The following is a 6,779-nucleotide window of genomic DNA, read 5'->3' on the forward strand; positions in this document are numbered from 1 at the left end:
TAATCTTACCAGCAGTTTCTAAGATGATACCTGGTCCATTACTCCCTTCCCCAAATGGCATCTTTTAAAATCTTTATCAGTTACTTTAATTGGAATTGCTTTTGGCCCCTGAGAAAGTGAACACATTTTCAAGTTTCAGCTGTTTGTTTTCCTTCCCGTGCAGATATTGGTGGCTACTCATTAGCACCACCTCATGGCCCACCTCTAGGCATCAAATCCTCACTCCTGAGATGACCTCCCTTACACAGTCCCTGTGTTTCTACTTATTGTCATAGTGTTTGCTACCAAGAAGGTTTCCCAGGCTCTGCCCACCACACCTTACTGCTGAACACACTGTGACATCAGAGCCTGGGTGGCAGCAACTCTTTCCCCCTCACCCAGGCATTTTCCCTGTGGCCATGAGAACTCTCTTCCCACCCCCACCCCCATCTGGTCTAGAAATTACTGGACTGAAGGTCTGGTTTCCTTAGAGACCACGGAAGTCACCATGGCCTAGCTGGGTGTTGAGACAGCAGCTGCTTCAACTTGAGTCACACTCACAGGGAGTGAGCTTTTTCACCACAGGCACCAGTCGATCCTTCACACAGTCCCACCGTGGGGTCATCCAAGGTCCCAGGACTTCTCCAGGTCCAGGTGAATGTTGGTTGTCCAGGTGCCCACTGGAGCAGGTGAGAGAGACAGTTGAGTCCATGCTGTTCCCTGTGCGTATGTCAGGGCAGTGAGACCACAAGGTTTCACAGAGGGATCCAGGTGACAAGAGGCAGAGCTGGGGACAGAAATGGGGAGGTGGCAGCACACAGAGGCAGGGTACCTGGCAGGGCCAGCTGGATTCCAAATCCTGGGGTGTGTTTCATAGTCAGGGACAAAGACAGCAGCTGCAGGTTCTGGCAGAAGCCACCCAGGCGGAAGGCAAGACATGGAAACAGGCTTAGAGGCTGAGGGCAGCAGGGTTGTCATTGTGACCAGACGGTATGGTTCCTGACCGTACTGACACCTTATATACATCATTTGAATTCCTCACAGCTGATCCTCACTCCAACCGCACATGGTGGCTGACACCTGTGGCAGTCAGGACTGTGGCAGTTCAGACAGCTAGAGCCAGTCAGGGGAGATTTTCAGCAGGGACTCGACTCCAGTGGCCACACTGGCTGTGCAGTTGACAAAGCTCCTGAATGGGATGCTGAGGCCTGGAAGTCAACATGAGGATGGAGGAATCCGAGTGAGAGGGACACAGGCAGAGGGTGGCCAGGTCAGGGGGTGGGTTGGTCAGCACTGCAGGGTTTTGAGTTTCAGACTTCCTGGGATTGACACAAATTCCCAAACCTGCTGTTTTGTGGATGGCTCTGATCTCTCACTGGCTGGCCACACTCTGGCTCCAGGAAAGGAGTGGGCTAGTTGCTCCCGTCTGGGTTAGAGCAGCACTATGAGGGCCAAAGGACAGAAAAGTACAGCGGGTGGGGGATGCAAACTCTCCCCCTGAGCAGAAATCTACAGTCCCCCACCTTTCCACAGCAGGAGGGTTGGTTTGTCAGATTCCACACACTGAGGTGTCTGTTGGTCCCTACACTCTCAGAACCAGGCCTGGGCTGGCAGCTCTAAGATAAGGACAGGAGATGGTGCAGCTACCTTTCTTCTGCTGAACTGGGCCTGTGCTGTCACGGGAAAGATTGATAAGCTTGCTTTAGGTTCTGCAGGTTACGATCAGACACTGGGTTCCAAGGAACTAGCTAGTAAAGTGCTCTTGCCGAGTCCTTATCAGTAAGATAGAAAACAGAATCACACTGTAAGGATTTACACTTTCTAGTGTTTGAGTTGCCTCCATTTGGTAGTAAATACAAACCACATAATATGTATGTTAAATTTTCTATCCATAGTGCTAAAATAACTTCTATGAAATGAGTGGCAGTTTGTTTAGTTGGAAAATGATAATCATTATTTGGGACCCAAAAGTAAGACCATGTCTAAATACAAAATATAATTTTACCCTCTAATACTTAATTTTTTAATTTAAATTGTTGAATAGGTAACACTTCACATAGGCTAAAAAAAAAAACAAAAAAAAAAAACACCAAACATTTTTCTATTTTATTGATTTTTTTGGAGCTCTTTATATGTGAAGGATGGGGGCTGTGATTAGTTTCTAGTGTACCCTTAGTTTCTGTGTGTATATGTGAACAAATATTAATGTGCATGCTCACTTTCTCTCTGTTTTTTACACAAGCAGTAGCATATTATATAACTGTCCTCCACCTGGCTCTTTGCTTAATGGTATATATTGGATAATCTCCCACAGTAGTGAATGGAGGACTTTCTGTGTTTTATAGCTGCATAGGATTTCAGATGTGTTCTATTGATGGACACTGAAGTTGTTTCAAATCTTTTGTTATAAGAGCAATTCTGGCCTAAAAGCTTTGATATGATCCATTTTGCACATATATTTACAATCAATTCCTAGAAGTAAAATTGCTCCAAAGATCTATGCCTTTGTAATTTTATAGTTGTTTCCAAATTGTTCTCCAAATGGGTTATAAAAGGCAATCACCTAATGTATAAAAATGCATCTATCTCCTGTCGTATAACTGTTATACAAATTTTGACTTCTGCTAATTGAATAGGTTTTGTGTTAATATGGTTGAGCATCTTTCTGTATTTTCTTTTCACTGGTGTATCTACTTAAAGTGTTTGCCCATTGACTTATTGGGTTGCTGATCTTTGTCTTGTTCATTGAATTCTAGGAGCTCTTGATATATTAAGGTTGTAATTGGATGTGAAAGGTGTATTTTTCTTATTGTCTATCTTGATTTATAAATATGCTGATGGCAGGTTTTTCATGCATAAGTTTTATTGTTATGTAGTTTAATCTGTAAATCTTTTTACTGCATTGGCATGTTCAGTTAGAATTAGAAGGGTCTTCCTTTGACTACAAACTTCTAAAGGAATTTGCTCATGATTTCTGTTAGTACTTTTATGATTTTATATTTAACATATAAATAATTGACTTACTTGGAATTAATTTTTTTTTATACAAAAACCTTTTATTTACTGTTTATATTTCTTCTCCCCATCCCTATCCTTGATCTGGAACCCAGCCAGCTCCTAAGACTTCCTGCTGCCTGGTTCTTGAAACTGCGGCCTTGGGGACATGGAGGAGGCCTCTAAGAGGTCAGAAATCTCTTCACCCACCAGTTGTGGAAGTTGAAGGAAGCTTTCCTTCCTGCCGGAAGCTCCAGTAGCTTCCCAGGGTAGCCCATCAAGTCCCAGGATCCATTCCCCACTGGATGGATACAGGAAGGGACAATGTGTCTCGGAGACTCAAAAACTCCCCACCACTCACTGCTTCTATAGCACGCCAGGCTCTATAGCTGAACCAATCTCTTTCTTGGAGATGGAGTCCAGCAGCAGGAGTGGAGGTGGGATGGAGAGACTGCAGTTCTGGGTCCTAATCAACAAACAGGAAACAGGAAGAGGTTGGCCTGGTTGAACTGAAATGAGAAAGGGTAGGAGAGTGCAGGAGAACATGGGCTGGGTTACTGGCCTGGGGTGGGGCCAGCTGGACATCAGTAAAAAGAGATTATAGCCCCTCTAAGAGTAGGCACTCCTAGCCTCACAACCACCTGGAAGAGGGAGAAGGGAGCCCTGTTCCCACTTAGGTAAAGGGCTAATGATACAATAAACACTTTTGGTCTGAGGGTGCCCTTCCCTGGCACCAGTTAGTACAGAAAAGGGCAGCCAGCCCTCATCTGCCAGACATGGGTTTGGCTACCTCCCTGGCCACCAAAGCCCATTCCGGGTACTGTCACTCTTACCTTTACCATTACTGCCCCACCAGAAACTCTGCATGCCCCATAACCTTGTTGCAGACTGGGGCTGCCAGCCAGAATCCAGCTGGTGGGGCAGAAACAGGGCCCTGAAGCTGTTCCCTGGGTGAGGCCCACCCATGGATTTGTCAAGGCTCTTTCCAACAGTTCTGCCATAAGCCAGACATATAGAACCATCCTGGGAGGGCACTGGGCTCTCAGGATCTCCAGAAGATGAGATCCTAGGGAAGCACTCTCAGGGAGGAAGCTTCAGAATATGTTTTTCTTTGTTTACTGTCCCAGGTCCTTCTCTCTTGGCTTAGAAGTCTGAGTCTGCATCCATGAGCTCCACCTCCATCGGGTTGGTGTGGGAATGAATGGACCCCAGTCCCTGCCTGCAGCCCTGAGCCCAGGCCGTGGGGGCTGGGGTGTCATGCAGAAACGGATCCTGTAGGGGACTGGGCTCTGGGCAGAAGGGGTTGAAGACCAGGGTCCAGGCTCTCTGTCAGCAGGATTCCCCAGATCCCCAGGAGCCTATGGCCACCAGGCATTTCTGTCGGGGCAACTGTGGCAGTCGAGGAACAGCACTGGTGCTGGCAGTAGATGCAGGGGTGGGGTGGTGAAGCTCGGTGGGTGGCACCAGCGGGCACACCTCCTTCTTCCTCTTCCTCTGCTTTTTTTATGGCCCAGGCACTTCTCCAGCTCTGGGGAGATCTGGGCCTCAACCAGCCATAGGTTGGATTTTTCCCCTGGGGGCACTGGAGTTGCCACAGGGGTGACAGACACATCCTGGGGCAGTATGGCTCCTCTCCAAGCCACCATCTTGGTGACACGCTGAGCCCAGGCAGAGGACACATCAATGGAGGGCTCATTGAGGTCAAAGGCCAAACCCGCTCCAGGCCCATCATGGGAGACGGTGTGCATGCTGAAGGAGAGCTCCTGGCCTGGGTTCTGCAGCAGCTCGTGTCGCTTGGAGAAAGCCTTCGCAATCATCTTGCTCTTCTTGATGCGTTTGGGCTCATCATCACTCTGTGCAGTTAACCTGCACCAGGTGTGTCTCCAGATGAGCAGCGTGGCCTTGGTCCAGACCCAGGTGTTCATGGCAATGCTGGTTCCAAACATGGCAAACAGGTTGATTTTCTCCACCAAGAGGCTAGGGTGATTCTTGATCTCACAGTCAGGGGTGGGCTTCTTGGTGTTAGCCCGATGGTTACATCGGCCTGGCACAGCACCTAGTCCCGGAAGCTGTGCTCCCACTCAGCCTGGTGGAAGAAGTCATAGAAGTGGCAGCTGAAGGTGATGAGCACAAAGCCAAAGGCCAGGAAGCCAAAAATGCCTAGGCGCAGCATGGTCTCATTGGTTTTGCTGGCAGCCTTCTCGCTCAGTAGCCCGGGGTGGTTGCTCTCGATGGAGAACAGAGTCATGACTCCTCCGATGAGAAAGTAGCCTCCCACAATGAGCACCAGGCCAACTGGGGCCAGCACGAAGCCAGCACGCTATCGGTAGTTCTTGTAGCCCACAAAACATGCCGCTCACGGAGTCCCCATCCACCTGAGCCACAGCAAGGATTGCCACAGTGAGGACAAAAGGGAGTGACCCTGTGAGCAGGTGGAAGTAGGAGGTCTTGCCAGAGAGAGGTTGGTAGGTGGCGCCCAGGGCTTTGAAGGAGGTGTGCCAGGCATAGGTGAGGACCACAAACCAGACCACGCCAGCCATCAGGGCATAGAACACAATGACAAAGATGACGCAGGACAGGGTCTCATTGGAAGTGGGCTCCCCAAGCCTCATGGTGCCATCTGCACGGCAGACAATCTCCCGGTGGGCACCGTCCATGAACTGGGCCAGCCAGCCAGTGCTGCCCACAAAGAAACACGCATTGACGTAGAAGAGAATGACTGCAGGGTAGCGATTCAAATTCCGCCAGTCAGCCAGGAAAGTGGCCAGGGTGCAGAGTGTGCAGAGGCCTGTGACGGCCCCAAAGGCCGCGATGTAGCTGAGCATGTCCCGGTGCTCGGCCTCGGTGAAGAGCGGGTCTGGCACTGGATCCCCCAGCCCTCCACGTCCTCATACCAGCTCTTGGGGTTGTCAGTCCGAACCAAAGGAGCCTCACACTGGCCCGAACTACTGACGTTCTGCACCTCATTCGGGCAACCCTCAGGGAGTGGTGGGGGGTGCAGCGCAGGAAGTCAGGCCAGCCCCGCGCTCTCTCCACGATGGCAGGGTCCTCGGGTGGCTTGGCAGGGGGTGCGGCTGGGCAGCTCCACTCGGTCGTTCTCACACTTGGGCATGTACACAGCACACAGCAGGGGCTGGATCACTGCCCAGCAATGAGGGGCGTTGGGAAGGCCGGACCAGAGCAGGAGCTTGCTGTGCGCCTCCTCCTGGGAGTCCGAGTCCCCGGCCAGCGGCGCGGAGGCGGCCTCGCAGGGCAGCGCCGAGCCCGGCACACGCTGTAGCGCAGCTGCTCGCAGGGGCCGCCCGGCGCAGTGGCTCAGCGGTGGCGGAGGGCCGGTCCCCCCGGCGCCCCTCCGGGCGCTGCCGCCCGCGCTCCGCGGCCCAGGCGCCCTCCTTCCCGCTCAAGGTCATCCCCAGGCCCAGGCCCCCCAGCAGCAGCAGCAGCCCCAGAAGCAAGAGCTCCGGCCCCGTGCGAGGCGAGCAGCGGCCATGGCCAAACCCGACAACTCAGCAGAAGCCCTGAGCCCCCACCCTCTCCCCGGAGCCCCCAGGGCACCCACGAAACCCTTGGGGCCGCGGAGGCGACTCAGGCTACCTGCGCCCCCGCGAGTCCGGTGCCCGGCTCCACCCATTCCCGAGCCGCGGGCCCGGCGCCCAACTTCGAAAACTTTGGAGCCTGGGGCCCATGTTGGGCAGCGGAGGCCGAGGCGGGGATGCAGGGCTCCCTACCCCTTCCCTGGCAACCCAAGTGGTCTTCAGCCCCTGGAGTCCCCTGGGCCCCCAATCTCCAGCCCCAGCCCCTCTCCC

General features: G+C 52.3%; 1 pseudogene; it reads right to left on the reverse strand.

Moving 5' to 3' along the window:
- Positions 1–4,116: 4,116 nt before the first annotated feature.
- Positions 4,117–6,463, reverse strand: LOC107544660 (protein smoothened pseudogene; annotated as a pseudogene).
- Between the last annotated feature and the right edge of the window lie 316 nt (positions 6,464–6,779).

This window comes from Miniopterus natalensis, chromosome 22 (assembly GCF_054644295.1).
Source record: "Miniopterus natalensis isolate mMinNat1 chromosome 22, mMinNat1.hap1, whole genome shotgun sequence".
Lineage (NCBI taxonomy): Eukaryota > Metazoa > Chordata > Mammalia > Chiroptera > Miniopteridae > Miniopterus > Miniopterus natalensis.